At 46.9% G+C, this 18,117-nt stretch overlaps 1 protein-coding gene across 2 annotated transcripts in view; it reads right to left on the bottom strand.

The window, feature by feature from the left end:
• Nucleotides 1-16,508, bottom strand: part of NAA60 (N-alpha-acetyltransferase 60, NatF catalytic subunit) — a 34,128-nt gene extending 17,620 nt beyond the window's left edge. Inside the window, exon 1 of one of the 2 annotated variants that reach the window (XM_019489979.2) lies at nucleotides 16,390-16,508. The gene's annotated coding sequence lies outside the window, so the exon portion shown is untranslated. Of the gene's footprint in view, nucleotides 1-15,866; nucleotides 16,320-16,389 lie in introns of those variants that run through there. The other variant, XM_006268538.4, reaches the window with a different exon arrangement.
• Between the last annotated feature and the right edge of the window lie 1,609 nt (nucleotides 16,509-18,117).

The following is an 18,117-nucleotide window of genomic DNA, read 5'->3' as shown; positions in this document are numbered from 1 at the left end:
GAGCTGGACAGTGAAGCAGCTGCAACAGGAGCAGCAGGCGCTCCTGCCACAATGGGTTTTGCTCCCCTCCCTCCCCTTCCTGCTCTATTCCTCTACAAGCTGGTAGTTTGTGAACTAGAAGTACAGGCAGCAGCCCCAGGGAGACTCTTTGGCTGTGTCCAGACAAGTGCAGATGTTTGGTTCCCTGGAGACAACATCTATGCCATGCACAGCAGGTTACCCTAGGTGTCGTAAGGGACGCTGGGGCCAGCACAGTTGTTGGCCCCAGCTGCCTTACTTGGGGTCCTGGGGGCTGGGAAGCTACAGCCACTTTGCTCCTGCAGCTTAGAGTCTGGCCGGCAACTGGAGTGTGGCTCCGGCCAGCCAGGCTCTAGTTTTGAGGGGTACATGCTGCCCCTGTGTGCACTACTCCAGGTTTTTTCTGTGCAGAGATCCAGAAGTCAAAAAAACCCCTGCACTGCAAGACAGCAGCGTGGAAAACACCTGAATGTGCGGTACGTGGCACTGCAGATGGGTCTGCTGCACAACATATCACACAGCCACACACAACTGGAGACAGCCTTTAAGTGTAGGGCAAAGCCACTGTTTGGCTTCTGTAAAACCTGCATTTCCATTCCATCAGGGCCTGGTGACTTATGGATGTCCAGCCTCTCAAGGTCTTCAACAAATGTAGGCATATGGTCACCCGTAACCTCATAGTCCTGTGTCCTGTCAGGCAGGGTGATCCCCTTGGGCTGGTGGAAAACTGATGCAAAATAATCATTGAGATTAACTTTTTCCTGGGTGTCGGTTGTCAGCTGCCCCATTCGATTCAGCAGGGGTCCAATGTTGACCTTGTTTTCCTTTCAACTTGCTAGGTATCTGAAGGAGGACTTTTTATTGTCCTTGATTCCCATAGTTAGCTTTAGCTTAGTATCAGCCTTGGCTTTTCTGGTTCATTCCCTACTGCTGTGGGCCAGTGATGCATAATCCTCCTTAGAGGTATTTCCTGTCTTCCAACCCTTACAGGCTTCTCTTTTAAGACTGAGGAGGTCCATGAGTCCCCGATTTAGCCAAGGAGGTTTCCCAGCCCTTTTACTACCTTTCCTGCAGGCCAGAATGAACTTCCCTTGTGCTTTTAAGATCACATCCTTAAGGAGCAACCACTCATCTTGGACTCCCTTTGCTGTCAGATTGTGATCTTTCAGGACCTCGACAACCAACATCCAGAACTTGTGAAAGTCAGCTTTCCTAAAGTTGAGGATTTCTGCATTGCTGACTGATTTGCCAGCTTTGCAATGGATAAGGAAGGTGATCAACTTGTGATCACTGTCACTGAGCTTCCCTTCAATCCTCAGGTTGCTCACTAGATCATCCGCTTTGGCCAGAACCAGCTCTAGCAGTGCCTCGCCTTGTGTCAGCCCGTGGACATCTTGAGTCAGATAGAGTTTGTCAATACAAGTGAGAAAGCTATGTGACTGATCTAATTTGGCTGAACGCTCCTCCCACGAGATGTCAGGGTGGCTAAAATCACTCATGACAACCGTGCACCGAGAGCATGCAGCCTGTTAGTTCCCTAGGGAATTCGTGGTCAAGCACTTCCTCCTGGTTAGGAGGTCTGTAATAGACTCCTACAGTAATATCCCCTTCACCACGTTCTCCCTGTGTTCTAACCCAGAGGGCTTCAAGTAAGCCTCCTTGGGTGCCTGTGTCAGCTAGCAGGGAAGTGTACTGCTCCTTGACACAGAGAGCTACACTCCCACCCTTCCTCCCAGCATGATCTCTCCTGTACAAGGTATAGCCATCTATACCTGTGGTCCAGTCATAGGTGGAGTCCCACCAGCTCTCTGTTATCCCTATGAGATGATATTTCTTATTGCTTAGCAGGAGGGCCAGTTTCTCCTGTTTGTTCCCCATGTTCTTAGCATTAGTGTACAGGCAGCTGAGCCTGCCATTGGAAACCCTAGGATTCTTTGTATGCTTAGGAGAGTCCTGCTCATGGGCTGGGATAGGAGTAAGTTTGATTGTATTTCCTGACCTACTGATTATGTGTTTGACTCTTCCTGGGCTTATTCTGATGGATGTCCACCCGTCGCCCAGTGATCTTAGTTCTGTTGAGCAGGTCAGCCAATCTGGTCGAAAATAGCTTCTTTCCTGTTGGGGTAAGGTGGAAACCGTCTCTTCCTAACAGACCACTGCTTCGTTCCCTGAGGTGTGGACTCTGATTGAAGAAGGTGAAGCCTTCACAGTGGCACCAATGCCACAGTTTTCTGTTTACCTCTTCAATACATCTCATCCTCCTATGCCTGTGGCCTATAACAGGGAACATTGAGGAGAAAACCACCTGTGCCACCAAACGTTTAAGCCCTGCCCCCAGAGCCCCGTAGTCACCTATGATCTGGCTGGGATTGCGCCGAGCCGTGTCATTTGTGCCCACATGGATGAGGACTATGGGATAGAGGTTGGAGGGCGGGTAAATTTTGGGATCCTCTTGGCTACATCCTGGATACAGACCCCTGGGAGGCAGCAAACCTCATGGGCTAAGGGGCTGGGGTGGCAGATCTCACCCTCTGTCTCTCTCCAGAGGAAATCTCCCACAACGACCACTCTGCGCCTCTTCTTAGGTGTGGTTGCTAGTCACCTTCCTTCCTCAAGTGCTGGAGCTAGTGACTCTGCTGATGTTGCGAGGGGTTTGTATCCGTTTTGAAGCTTCAGGGGGGTGCTGACCCTGGTGCAGGATGCCTTGGGGCTAGAGACTACCTTTGTCCATGCAACCCCCAGCTGGACTTTACAGGGGCTCCTCTTGTACACCCTCACCCTGCTAGCCTTTCTTGCTCTTCTCCCCTCATTCTTTAGATGAAGAGCCTAGTGGTAGGCATTGGTCTCCTCTTCGCCATCCCGGATGGCACCCAGCCTCTGAACCACAGCCTGAAGCTCCCCTATCTGGCACTCCAGGGACTCTACTGTGGAGTACACCCCACAATGGGAGGTGTTCTTGCTCCTGAACCCACATGCCTGCATTTGTACCAGGCAGCCCCCACAGCCAAGAGCCAGGGGCTTTGTCTGGGTGGAGCCTGGAGCCATGGGCTCCATCTGGGTAGAAGACTCAGTGGTACCAGGGGGGCGGGGCATGCACCTCCCTGGAGGGGGTAGGCCAAATAAGAGTCGGGAGGGGGCGGGAGCATGACCCTCCTCGGCTCCTTTCAGCTGCCTTCCGCAGCTATCTAACACTCACGAACCGCGAGCTCCACCTACCTCCTGGCTGTGCTGGGGGGGTCAAGGTTGGGGTCTGCTGTGTCTGCTGCGGGTCCGGGCTCGGAGGGGTGCAATGAGCTTCCACCCCTGAGTTTCATGCCGGACCCCAAAGTGTGGATTCTGCCGCTGACAGGCCCTTTTAAATCCTGCGCATGTGCAGTGGGCCAGCCTCTGGTGCTGTGCTGCTCTAGGGCCTGGGAGATCTCTGACCCACCGGAGAAGGGGGCATGTAAGTGCCTCCCCCTTCCTCTATTTCACATGCCAGGTGGCACCAGGATGCATGGCTCCCTGGGGGACTGAGCCAAGTAGCAGCCGGGAGGACACGACAATGACACACCCTCCTTGGCTCCTCTCAGCTGCCTCCCACAGCTATAACACCCACCCACTTTTCGGCTGTGCTGGGGGTCAAGGTCAGTGTCCACTGCGTCTGCTGGGAGTCCCTGGGGCTCGTGGGGGCGTGACAGGTTTCCGCCCGTGCATCTCATGCCAGAGCCGGACCCCAAAGTGCAGCTTCTGCTGTTGGTGGGTCCTTTTAAATGATACTTTTATGCAACTTATAAATAGCATGCCTCAAGATATTGAAGTAAACAATGTTTCACAATAAAAATTAGCATAAATGAGCAAGAACAGCATTATCAGCTAGAATAAGGCCTATAACAAGGGTGGGCATTTATTTCGGGCGGAGGGTTGCTTACTGAGTTTTGGCAAGCCATCGAGGGCCACATGACAGGCAGCCAAGGGCAGATAGGTGCTAATTTTCTAAATTTTTTAGGGGCCCCATGGGCTGGATAGAAGGGCCTGTGGGCCACATTTTGCCCACCCCTGGCCTATAAGAAACTTCAAATCCTCAAACTTAAGCTGATTGCTAGGGCTGCACCGATAAAGATTTTCTTGGTGGATACTGATAGCCAATGATTAACCACCCATATTGGCGGATGCCGATCCGATAACCAATATTTAGTAATACTGCAAGGCATTTTAAACTACTGACATAAACCTTTTTGTTTGTTTGTTTTGTATTTAACACACACACACACACACACACACACACACACACACACCCCTCCTGCCTGCTCTGGCCCTCGATGAGAAATGCAGCGACCACTTTATTCCCATGCACGTTGCCCCCTCGCCCGCAGCTCCTACCCGTTTCCTGTGCAGCCCGTGCTGCTTTCCTGAGCAGGCAGGGCAAAGCCCTGCACAGAGAACAGCACCAGGTGTGTTTGGAGCCACAGAGCATGATGCTGCCTCAGTGTCCACAGCTGCTGGAGCAAAGCTGCTTTTGCAAAGGCATTTGGTGCCCAGCAGAGCAGAATGCCCCCTTGCACAGCACCTTCCCCTGCCCGCGCACAGCCCAATGTCTCCATGGCAGCTCAGGTGCTCAGGCCCCCAGTGCACATGCAGCATTGTCATAGCAGCAAGAGCCAGTAATGGTCCCTTTGTTGCTGAGTTCAGCGCCCTGTGACCACTCACCAGCACCCCCTCCCCTTGTTCACCAGGACCTGGAGTACGCTGTGGGTTTGGGCCAGTGGCAGGGCGTGGGGACTGGATTATGCTCACCAGGCTGCTCCGGGGACGCAGACTTAATTCATCGGCTACAACAACCAAAAGAAAAAAAAAGCTGATAGCCAATAACATCATTTCTCATTCATCAGTGCTAATCAGATAGCCAACTGATATATTGGTGCACCCCTAAGCGATTACCAGCTGTAACAGCAGTGTTTCAGTTAGAGACCTGAAAGGAGGGGGGTTTATGCCTGCCCTGAAAGCTTCTTGTATTGGCTCTTGCCTCCAAGGGAAGGCCTGGCTCAGTACTCAATAGCCCCTTCTAGTTTAGCTGGTCCTTTTGTTCTGAAGCATGACAACCTAAGATCTCTTTAGCCAAGATATCAACAGTTACTGAACAAAAGCACACACAGGTATATAGGCAGTCCTCAACTTACAACTTTGAGTTACAACGTTTCTAAATTGACAACCTGTTTCAACTTTTAGTTTTGACTTTACAATGCTTGATCCAACGCAACACCACGCCAGCAAACAAGTTCGCTGTGTTGCCCACCTCCCTGATGAACATCTGTCCAAATTTCCTTGGACACTTTCTTTAAACAAAGCAGACAAGACTCCAGAAAAACCTGCAGCCAAGATTCCTGAGAAGACGCCAACCAAGACCCCTCAAAAAACTCCAAAGTCACCTCAAATAAGTCCTTCCAAATCAATATGATTGCTATTTACAAAATAAATACATTAATGCAGCTATATTACTCATCTATAATTGATTGAGTACAAAATTCTGGGTTATTTTTGGTGAAAATAGGTATCGGGCCTTGGATCAGGAACCAATCTTCCACTTATAACATTGTTTCCTATGAGAAAAATCAGTTCTGAGTTACATTTCGACTGAAGATGTGGTTTTAAGAAATCGTGTTGCAAATCCGAGGACTGCCTGTACACATCTATCTACAGCACTTTACAACATCCACCTGCAGTTGTAACATATTAATTAGATCTCATTACTACAGCTTCTGCTTTGTGTTTTGCTCATCTGATTGATCCCACCATCTCCTATCTCTTGGGAACTCCTGAAGTAAGGTGTGGTTTTATATGTAGCCCTTAGGCTTTCTAAGCAACTGGAAGGGGTTTCTCCTAAGTGTACGTAATCAAAGGGAAAAACTGGTGCTGGGTCTGGAAATAAGACTACAGGAAATTCAGGAAAAACTATTGACAAAGGTTTAAAAACAAGTCAGTCAAGTTACCAGTAGAGGCGAATAAAGAAAAGCAGGCCCACCGGACAGCAAGGTCCCCAGAGGAGTTAATAAAACAACAAGCACAAAAGGTGCTCTTGAGATCCTAAACTCAGATCGCAAACATTACCAGTGCAAGTGCTTCCTAGGGTATCAAAACCCAGCCTCAAAACAAATCAAATGCATGTGCATAGGTAAGTTTGAACTTGCTAAGCATTTTTCAGGGCTTGGGCTGCCTGGCACAGCTAGAACTCCTCTTGCTCACACTGACCAGGGAAATCCTGTTAGAATCTACACAGCCACTGGGATATTTGAGGTCAAATCTACAGCTAAAAGTTCAAACATAATTATGTCAGGTGGGGTGTGATTTTTACTATTTATTCCTGGCGTGTATACAGTGATATTAGTGTAGTGGTACTTACTCCATGTCTTAAAGAAATGGAGAACTTGCATACAGCAACCTAGTAGTGGTGTAACTGTGGCCATATTAGAGGGCTATACTGGTCTGATACCAGCACTGTTTGTGGTGCATCTTTAAAAAAGGCAAATAAGCCTTAAGCAGAACCACTGCTACTACAGTTCTAATTCAAAAGTAGCAGGGCTTTAATGGGGGGGACAGGCTGAACCAGAGGGTTGTCCGATTCCAAAATATCCCTTGAAGAAACAACTGGGAGTACAAAGAAGAAACAAAGACAAAAAATGACTACTACTCTAGTGCAACGGTTTTCAAACTTTTTTGTATCAGGACCCATTTGTAAACATCAATGGTTAGTCCAGTGCCCCTTACTCCTGATCCACTACCCTCTGACCCCAGGCCTCAGGCCCCAGCGTGCAGGGCAGAGGGGGTTGTGTGTGGGCAAAGGGGCCCAAGCAGCCCCCTGCAGGCTGGAACTCTGCACGGGAAAAGCCAGGATTTCCCACATTTTTCTCCTTTTAAAGGAGAATCCATTTTTTACAAGTTTGTTCACGACCCTTTCATATATCCTTGAGACCCACTTTTGGGTCATGACCCACGGGTTGAGAAACACTGCTCTAGCTGAAAGGGCCTCTGTATTGAGGTAGTATAATTCTAATTCTTTTCACTCTTAATACATGGGTAAACAGCAAATTCCCTGATCCTAGAAACAAAAAGTTCAGTGCTGCGAAATGCATCTACTCAAGCAAGATTAAACAACAAGATTAACTTTCCAACACTTTGGAAAGCGCAACGTAGAGTTATTTTATTCTATTTCCTTTTATTACAAGAGGGTACAGGGAAAATATTGTTCTCATTTATGTCCAGACAGTCCTCTAGCAAGGTGACATTCTGGGGAATTAGTGTAGTTAACAAGGTGGCTGCTGCTCTCTAACTTAGCAATGTACATGGGTAACACACAACTGTACATGTGGAAAAGATTCTAGCTCCTGAGCCAGGTCCCAGAGCCTGAGCCTTGGGGGTGGTGGGCAGGGGAGAGCCTGGAGGTATAGATGGAGAGGTTTTTTGTTTTTACTCTGTACACAGTAGCTTTTCCCTGTCATTATGAATAATGCAATGCAAATTTAACTAACCTAGCAGCTTTCTCTTTTGAACTGGAATGGGTTTGCTACAAATCACCTAGGGGTGAGCATTATGGACATCTATACATGTGGAGTGGGGTGGAGGGGATGCTTTAATTAGAGCAGCTCTGAGAGACACTAGTTAAAGTGCCTGCAGTATCACATGTATTCTGCATCCTGGTGGCGGAGGCTTTAGGTAAAGTGTCCCCGCCACCATTCTGAAACGCAGGGACGCTGAATTCACATGACAAGGAGGCTGCTGGAGCATGCTAATTAGCAGGCTCCGACACATGCAGCAGACTATTAATCAAGTCTGCTCTGATGTGTGCTAATTAGTACATGTTGGAGCAGAGGTCCATCATGTGTATAGGTGCTCTCTAACTTTACATTTACCACTGGCTACCTAGGTGACTCCTGAGCCAGAAAGGAATGTGTGTTAACACTATAAGCATGGTCACTGTTGTATCTCAGACAAAAGGGCAGCAGTTTACATTATCTGTTGCAGAAAGGAAGGGAGAAGAGCCTGAGCATTTGGTGTTGGAGAACCAAACAAAGAAGCAAAAAAGCAGAACCACAACTATCCAGTATGGACAATCACTTGATCCAGGTCAGTTTTTCCAGCGAACCCTAAGGTTTTATTCATGTTACATTATCCTTTCTTACCTCAATTCAGATATACATTCTACATAAAACAACATAAAACATGCAGTAGCTAATATAACCTTCCATTTACAAACATTAGGTGGGATTAGGAAAGTGTCACTAGATTTGTACAGGAGAGGTGTGGAGCTGCTGAGAGAAGTAGGTAATAATTCCAATACAGCTATCTATACCAATATATTATATAAATAATATCTGAAAGATTGAACAGAAGGTACAGTGGAAGCAGGGTGGAAAACAATAACTTGATGTTTTAAATATTCTGAATTAAATACATTTCTCAAAAACAACCTATTTAAAACTAAAATCTGAAGCTTAAATTTGCTATATCATAAATTGTTTTAAAAAGTAGCACAATTTGACTCATAATTAATAAAAACATGTGCCCTTAATTATGAACAGAATCCAGAAAATATTTTATTTTTCAGAATCAACCTGTCATTCACTGGAATAAAGAATTAAAAATTAAGAATTTGAATCAATGCATGTTAAGATATTTTTTCAGTGTGCACTGATATAGTGTCTCTTCCTGTTTAGTAGGAACTACCAAATTTAGTGTAAAAATATACTTGCTTGCAAATCAACATGCTTTAATTGTTACCAGCTGAGAATGAATCTTTTCTGAAAAATAAATGCACAGCAAAACAAGACTAGTGATTCACAACATGATTTCTTGTTTACTGATTCAACCTACAATCAAAATCAGTCATTTAGATCTATTCAACCAGAATGACAGGAAACTAGGGTCGTTGAAATGTTAAAGAACTAGGTTTCTTCACTGTAATGGGTTTTATACATAAATGGGTCCTGTAAATTTGGGAAACACTATAAACATAATCCAGCCATTCCATTCTCATATAGGCAGCTGAACCAGCCAGTGCTACAAGTAATTCTTTAGTGGGGATAGGGATTCTCACACCCGCTGTTACTTAGCAATGGCTTGTTCTGAGAAAACACGTTAGGTTACCAAAAATAAATATTCTGTTGCATTACCTGCTATATAGAAAAGCTCTCTCACAGTGAGGCTTTTAGGCTCTGGCTAAAAGGCTCCAGGAACATGCCATGTGTTAGCTGGATTTGAGGACTGCTGTGGATTTTCTCTACATGGCAAGTTTGCTCAGTAGGGTCTCAGCTGCTAATGTCTCAGTGTTGGACTATCTGCTGCTGAAGGGTTGGCACTGTTCTGATATTAATCTAAAATTCCCTTTCAATCTGCACTGGACAAAGGTCTGACTAATTCTGATAGACCAGCATAGCTTTCCCTCCTGAATTTCATTTCATGGTTACTACAGTTAATATTGCTGCTGACTTCAAGAGGAATGTTCAGCCACCAAACTAATCCACCCTTTTCCTTTTATTAGATGCCAAAAAGGTTCCAACTGGATACAAAAGCATTACACTTCATTTAAATGCTCACAAGTTTAGGGAAAGTCCATGTGGTCAGTGGTTCGAAGTAAAAGAGAAGAGCCAGGTTTCTACTACATTTACTTGAATCTAAAGTAAGGCTTTTCTCCCCACAATCCAGGTGGGGGAGGAAGGTCATCTTAAATTCGAGTATGTGCCGGAGGCCGATGACAGTTCAACTCTGGCTTTGGCCTCAGGCTCCAGGCTGAAGCTGGAGTTAAGCTGCTGTCTGTCCTTTGCCAGGGTGGCTCATGAAACAGGGGAAGACGGCTTGTGGCAGGAGAAGCTGGGAGAGACTACACAGCCTGCCGCCCTCCCTTCCCCGCAGCTACTTACCTTCTGCTCCAGCTCCCACCCCCCTCTGGCTGGGTCTGGAGCTACTACTGCTGTGGCGCTGGAGCTCCCACAGAAAGTAAATGGCAGCGGGGTGGTGTGTACGAGAGACAGCAGGCAGAGGCAGGAAAGGGGGAGCAAGTGGCCCTCACACAGGCACAAAAGGGGCAAAGAGCAGGGAGGGCAGCCATCAAGGGAGGTAGAGGGAGGGCAGGTGGCCAGGTTTAGGCAGAGGCACTGGAAGGACAGAGAATGGGGGACTGGCAGGGAGGCCAAAGGATAGGGGTCTGGCCCCTCACCCCACACTGCTGCTTTCCCTGCCACAACAGTGGAAGGGATGAATTTAAGATTATCCTTCAATAATTAGATTCTAAGCTAGAAAATTGTAACAAATGTATAGTGTCCTATGTACAGAATCTAATTATTAGAGAGGGATCTTAAATTTGAAGTCACCTTTAATTCTGATAAATTAAGGGTTATTAGACATTTCACTCGCATTAAAATAAAACAGGAATTATGTACCTAGAGATCAGGTCCCGTTTCACTTCAGAGAGACAAGTGAACAAACTCGATTCAGCTTCCTGTGGAAGGGTCTCTTTTAGGTCTACCATGATTCATCCTCACAAATGTCAAAGTACTGTTTTTATACAGTGCACAGTTAACTTGTAGAACTCGTTACCACAGGATGTTAGAGAGGCAGAGAATATAGTCAGGTTCCAAAAGGAAGAAGACATATTCTTTAGGGCTGTGTGAAATTTCACCCCCCCGTTTTGTTTCAATGCTGTTTTGACCCGTTTCCCCCTGCAGAGGCCACAAAGCCTGCCAAGTTTCAAGGAGATAGGCGCAGGGGTTTGGGGGAAACTGTACCTGAAGCTGCGGACAAGCAAAACTCATGACATGGGTGACAGTGTGTGCATCAAGGTGCAGCAGGATGAAAGCTGCAGGCCTGCTAGCCCCTGCTGAGGCTATGAAGCCTGCCAGCTTTCAAGGAGATTGGTGCAGGGGGGTTCTGGGGCCCTGTGCCCCTAGCTGCTGACAGGCAAAACTCATGTCACGGGTGCTTGTGCAACTGACTGTCTCTCCGTCTTGGGGCAGAAGCAGTTCCTGGCTCTGTATAGATTCTCTCCATCCTCTGTGGTTTTGTAGGTGTTAATCCTTGCTCATTAACTCGTTATCCTGGCTAGCTACTGTGTATTGAGCTGGTCCCTGAGTGAATCATGATTGATTGCAGAACACAGCAGCTAGCACAAGCACCCATGTCACGAGGTTTGTCTGTCAGCAGGTAGTGTGGTGCAGGGCCCCAGAACCCCCCTGCACCTATCTCCTTAACAGCTGGCAGGCTTTGTGGCTGCAGCAGGGCCTAGTAGCCAGGCCTGCAGTAGTCTGTGCCCCCCCCATGGACACAGTTGTACAAGCACCCATGTCACGAGTTTTGCCCATCAGCAGCTAGAGGTACAGGGCCCCAAAACCCAGAAGCCCCTGCACCTATCTCCTTGAAAGCTGGCAGGCTTCATGGCCTCAGAAGGGGCTAGCATGCCTGCAGTTTTGACCCTGCTGTGGCTTAACACATACATATGACATGAGTTTTACTTTCAAAACTTTGGGGTGCAGTTTCCCCAACCCCCCTGCACCTCTCTCTTTGAAACTTGGCATGATTCATGCCCTCAGAAGGGGCTACCATTCCTGCAAGTTTCATCCAAATCAAGCCTGAAATGACATCGTTATAGGCTGTTTTGTCCTTCCCCATTATACCCTATGGGCGAAATGTCGAAACAGTTTTGAGGGAAGAAAACGGAACAGCTGTTTTGAATTGAAACAAAATTCAAAACGAAATGCTATTCCATTGAAACATTGAAACAGAACGCTGTCATTTCGCACAGCCCCAATATTTGTGGATGATAGATCCATTAACAGCTATGAAAAACGAGTCAGGGTGCATCCACAGGCGCCTCTAAATCAATTTTGGCAGATACAAGGGTGGGTATGTGGGACAAGGAATGTATCACATTAGACATACCGTGTAGCAGGCATTCCCAGACAGCCAGTGTGCTATATCCCTTCTGCGAACAGAAGTCTTCAGTGCTGCCTAGACTGTACCCTTCATTTGCATTATAAGAAAAAAAAACCCTAAAAAAAAGGAGATTCACACACTTCCCTTGCAACTTCAAGCTTCATTTCCCCAGCCCAAATTTAGACGTGCTCAGAAAAACTTTGACCAAAAACTTGAGTGAAACAAACTTATTTTGTACATTCCATTTTTCATAGTTGGTTGGCTTCCTATCGCAACAGTTCAGATTTTGAAACGGACACCAAAAAGAGACTAAGAAATGCATGTTCAAAGTCTTTCAATGGAATAAAATATAAAAAGATTAAACCTCACACCATGAATTATTTTGCTACATCACTAAACTGTGTTGTTGTTAGCTCTTCATCTCTGCAACTTCAATTTTAAAATGTAATTACTGAAATGGCCAGTTATGCTACAGCCTGTATCTAGGTGACATTCTATATTTAAGACAGTCTGCAAGTGGCACAGCTTGCTGATGTCCTAGATACAGCAGCTGCCCCAGGGAATGAGGAACAAGAATCATTAAGAGGGTTTTGGTCTTAAACCTTTTCTGGTCAGATGTAGAAAAGAAACCTGTTTTGTGACACTAGTTGTAAAGGGGGATGAAAGCAGAGGGCTACATTAAAGCCAGCTTTGCAATAGGAAACCTGCCAACAAGGGGAAAGATTTAGTGCCATGCAAATGCTGAATACAGCAACATTCTGATAGCAGCTGCACCTCCAAAACCAAGACTCGTTGTACATACTGGGCACATTGCCATTTTGTAATTAGAACAGGCAACTACATTTACAATGTATGCAGGAACAAAAAAAACCAACCAAACAAAATCCCAGCTAGAATCTCAAACCAGTCTGCAAAGCACAAACTGAGGGAATAGGACTTCCTGTCTGTCTAACAAGGGTGGCATCTAGAAAGCCAACACTAAGGCTCTTGAGCAATAATTCTTAGCTGTCATTCTTAAGCACTATCAGTTAATAACATTCACTCCTGTAGCATACAGGTCAACTTAAAGGGACTGCCAAGCTACTTTTAGGTTTTTAACACCTTGTTTGCATGGGCTCCCCAAGAAACTCAGAGAACATTTCTTTCCCCACTGGCCACCACATTCTTTCCCCAGACCCTTCATTTCAAATACACTGCAAGCCAACATGGCTCTTTTTCCCCCCCAGGAATGATGTAATTTTCATAAAGACATTAGATTTGGCTAAATGTTGAAGTATGTAGAACAGCTGTCTGGAATTAGACATAAGGACTTGGGAGGTGGAGGGTTGAAACCTACTCTGTTCCCAAACGTCAGAAGAATGAAGTACTAATAGTAACCCTAGAGGTCCTGGGTGACCCAAAGCCAGTAAGATCTGCCCACCATTGAAGCAGTTTTGTGGATCTTGATTAAACAAGGAAGCACAGGCCACTATCGAGTCAGAGAATGTTTGTGCAGCCCTGGTGGTATTAGTGCTAAAGAAACCTCCAAGTAAAGGAAATCGCTGTCCCAAAGAACTCACCACAAGCCTTAAGAACTGTTGGTCTTCTCTCTGACAAACTTGCATGTAGCTGATTACCTCTTACACACATGCACAATGTGAAATTAGAGGTTCCTCGTTCTTTCACACACCTAGAGACAGTTTCTCTGAATACAACTAGCACAGAGCCTCAGTTTCTGTGATATTTAAAGTCTTTAACTTCTATAAGGTCGTGATGATGCTCTTTGGTGTGGGTGAAGAGATGAAAGGCAGGAGCACCAACATTTAAAGAAGCAGTCTAGGCAGAGAGCTTGCAAGTCAGGTGCTTCTTCTGTTTCTTTGTAATAACTGAATTCATGTTAATTTTAAACATAATTACAAAGTAATATCTCACAAAGTGATAATCCACTTGTTTTTAATAACAACCAGCCAGCCAGCCAGCCAGCCAAAGGGACTGAACAGCTACAATAATAACAGCATCCATTTCAAGGACAGGACAGTATATTATAGCAGTGTTTCTCAACCTTTTAAGTAGCAAGTACCCCCTCAGTTCTGAAAATTTTAATAAGTACCCCAACACTCAATTTTCCAGGGGATCTTATATTTACAAACTAATGTGTGCTATATGTTGATATGACAGATGTCTGATCTGGAGTGGATAGGGTTGCCACCTTTTACACCAGGGATGCACAACTCAAGTATGTACTTGGGCTAGAGGTGATGTTGCCCAAACCTAGGAAGGCTGAACCACATTATTACTGGGGAATTTATTTATTGGCTGAACCAAATAATTATTGGGGAATTTAAAGCGCAGTGCAACGTGCGGCACACCAAATTTTTTGCCATAGTTTTGAGAGGAAAAGAGGGCGAGAGAGAGCGCGTTGGGGTACCCACATACCCCAGGGGTATGCATACCACAGGTTGAGAAACTATGTATTATAGAATGACTAATATACTCATTCAGATTTCTTTACTCCTATGAAGACTGAGTTAAAGCACAGGCTCATTAGGCAAGGCAGAACTAGTTACTGTTATCCAGATAACCTAACAGTCTATTTAAAATAATCTTGGAACCCAGTCTTATTGCTTAGTGATAATGCCCTGCATGAGTTTGAGCCTTATGCCACTGTTCTTGGGGAATGAAGGAAAAACTCTCTTTAAATTGATTTAGAAAGGATAAACATGCAGTCCTGCAGAGCAGAACATTAAGGACTCCTAAAGAGTGAAAAAAAGGTTAAGTGACAATATGATGAGAATTCAGTAAAAAAAACCAAAAAACAAAACAAAACAAAAAAAACCAAGGAATGTTTAGAGCTGTATGGAAAAGAGAAGGTTAAGAGGTGATTTGATACGTCTATAGTAAGTCATCTGACCCCAGCACTCTGTTCTGCCCAGGACAGGGGGTCAGACTAGGTCTACTGAGGTCTCTTCCGACCCCCAAAAATCTATTAAATCTATAATCACCCACACAGTGAGAGGCCATCTGACACTATAGGGTACATTTATCAAGAGGACAAGGAATGAAATTCAGTGCTCAGAAGTCAAGTCAGCAAAATTCAAACTAAATAAAAGAAACACATTTTAACAGTAAAGGTAATTAATCATTCAAAATCTTACCAGGGGATGGGGGTAAAATCTTAAGCACTTAGAACCTACCATCAAGACTAAATTTTTAAGACATATCCTGTAGTTCAACCACAACTAGGCTAGACAAAGAAATGGTCTACAGCCTGTGTTATACAGAAAGGTGGAGTAGTCATAGTGGTTCCATCTGGCCTCATGAAACGAGTCACCCAACTCTTCACAAGGGGGGAAAAAACCTGAAACCTCAGTAAGTGACTGAGCAGTTCAAGGCAAAAAGAGATGCCTGTGAAAATGCATACAGTCTTAGTACTATGGTTGCACAGGCGTTTTTTAAGTAAATAAGTTTTCTGCACTGGGGATCTGTAGTCCTAAAAGACAAATGCAACTGCTGTTCAACCCATTACCAAAAGAGCCAATGTAGCTCAGACACTCAAGCACAGTAAGGAAAGTAGAAGTAAATTCAGTGAGCGAGCTGCACCAGTGATGCTCAACCTGGGTGCCATGAAACCCTTTGAAGTGTGCTGCAGGGTGCCACACAATATGAGCACTGTTAGGTGCGCAAACCCTGACAATTGACAAGACAAACCCAGAGATTTCAAACAGGAATCTGTAGTGTCAAAAGTTCTGTTGTGTTCCAAGTTCTCTGCTATAGAGAAACTACTTTATTACAGCATTTTCCTTGTGTACAGCAGGCATCTTTTTATTCCCTCCCCACCCTCCCAAAAGCGATTGGAAACTGCAGTGAGTATATGCAGGAAACACAGTAAGAGCAGTTTCCGCCTTACAGGGCAAAAGCAAAATAGAAGTCTGAAAGCAGTCATGGGGAGCAGACAGGGCCGTCCCTACCTGCTGTTGCTCAGTTACTTATCACAAGAAGAGATTGGGCTCCCCCATCCTGCCTTCCACAAGCCAGGTGTGTGCTCTATTCCAGGTATGCTGTGCACAAGAACGTGGTGTTTTTCCATAGTCAAAAAGCAAGTGAAAGCCAAGACTTGGCACTTGCCAAGGCCCATCGGGACTCCAGGAGGTGAGAACCACTGAGCCAGATGCCACCACCACAAGTACCAAGTTATCCCTGGCACGTCTCCTGCTCGCTCCTACTGCCGCGTGCCAGTGAGGACAGGCCACAGGCGATCGCGGGGCACTGCTGCTGGCGCCTCGGCGACCGAACCGGGGTAAAAAGTGGCACCTACTGCAAACCCTCGGTCCAGCCACAGAAACACGCCCCCCCGTCAGCGACCCCGCGCCCAGCAGCGGGGCACAGCCGGGCCGGGCCGGGCCAGGCCGGGCCGGGCCGGGCCGCCCGCACTCGGGGCGCTGCCTCGCCCGGCACCAGGCCCCGCCGCGCCACGAGCCCGCCCCCACTCACCGCGGGCGGGCGGCGGACGCCTGGGACGGGGCGGGACGGGGCGGGCTGCGCCGCCTCCGAACGCCAAGTCGGGGCCGCGGCGACGCCAGCAGCGCCACTTCCTCCCGGCGGCCCCCGCGGCGCCTCCGCCCCATTGGCTGCCCGGTTCCACGTGACGAGCAGTGCAGCCGTCTCGACGCGTGCGCAGGGAAGGGCTTCGGGCCTCCACAGCTCCCGCCCCACGGCAGCCGGGTCCTGGAAACGCGAGTTCCCCTCCCCCGGCCCACAGCCACTGCTTCATCCTCTCCCCGGTGAGAAAGGCGGAGGCCGGACAGGATCAGTTTGCCAGAGGCACAGATGGCAGCACGGTCGGAGCAGCTGACACGTGTGACAGAGCAAGTGCTGAAGTAGGGAACCTCCCCAGAAGCAGGGATTTAGGAAAGGCAGCAATGAAAGAAACGCAAATTAACACAGGGTGCTCACGAGGCAAAAGCTGAGGTAGTAAATGGGGCAGATAAAAGCCCCTTCTGGGGGAAAAAAAAATGATCTGGATTTAGTGAAGCTTGATCATTTCAATAAGAGCTGATCACAGGAAATTGCACGTTTAAATCATCTTTGCACAGCACATCGCCAACAAATCTAAATTAGTTTTCAGGAGAAAATACCAATGGAGTTTCAGTATGACTCTCAGTGACTTAAGTCATTAGAAATACTATTGCTCCTTACAGGGAATATATACAGTTTCTCCCTAAAATGAGGAAACGCAAATCAGGTACCAATGCCTACACTACACAGCATGAGCAGTGCACGTCCAAACATACTGCAATGCCAATGTGCCTTATTCGTAACGTAAGCCTCTCCAGATCCAGCAAGCCAATTCATGCATTTTATTTAGAGTTTTAGAACTACAATCTCTGCACGTGGAAAGGAAAATATATTCTGAGAATTCCTCTAAAATAATATCCCAGGGCAACATATGAGCAATTTTGTACATGCCATCCTGAAAGATTTCATTAGGTGATGTCATATGTAAAATTTTACAGTTTTCCCAGTGGATTTTAAGCAGTGGTTCTCAACCTCTTATACCAAGACACTTTTAAGCCACTTCCATTTCCTGTAATTCTCCAAAGGTGGCTCAGCAGCAATCAGTGCAACATGCGACTAGGAGAACTGACAGGATCTTAAGTGTGGACAGAGGACTGCAAACAACTGTTAGTAACAAAATTATAACTAGGGATCCTGGGTTTCTCCAATTAAAACCCCCATAACCCATCACTCCCCTCCCCACTCCAACCCTGCTGGCCCCCAGCTGTCAGGTCCACAGCCCCCTGCAGCAGTGCCCAAGCCACACCCTGCAGCAGGTGGCTGTAGTGGAGCAGGGCAGAGGCTTGCTTCCCCTCCCCCATGGGTGGCATGAGCAGAGCCTGTGGGGGAGTGGGGGGAAAGAGGGGGAAGTGCACTTCCCCTTCCCCCTCACCCCATGGGCTCCGCTCAGGGTTGCCCCCCATGGACTTGGGCTCCCTGCCCTGCTCCCAGGGCCCAGCAGATGAGACCCAGTGCAGCAGGGCAGAACAGGGCAGAGATGTTTGGTACCACCACTGCAAGCCAAACACCGCCATGGTGAGGCACCTCCTGCCTGCCTAGCAGCAGCAGAACTAGCATTGACATGTGCCTCCCACTGCTGCCAGGTGGGCAGAGGGCACCTCGTTTGCTATGGCAGTGCTTAGCTTGTGGCAGCAACACCAAGCT

The sequence above is a fragment of the Alligator mississippiensis genome, chromosome 13 (genome assembly GCF_030867095.1).
Source record: "Alligator mississippiensis isolate rAllMis1 chromosome 13, rAllMis1, whole genome shotgun sequence".
Taxonomy (NCBI): domain Eukaryota; kingdom Metazoa; phylum Chordata; order Crocodylia; family Alligatoridae; genus Alligator; species Alligator mississippiensis.
Note: the sequence above shows the minus strand (reverse complement) of the source record. Positions and strands in the feature narration are given on the sequence as shown.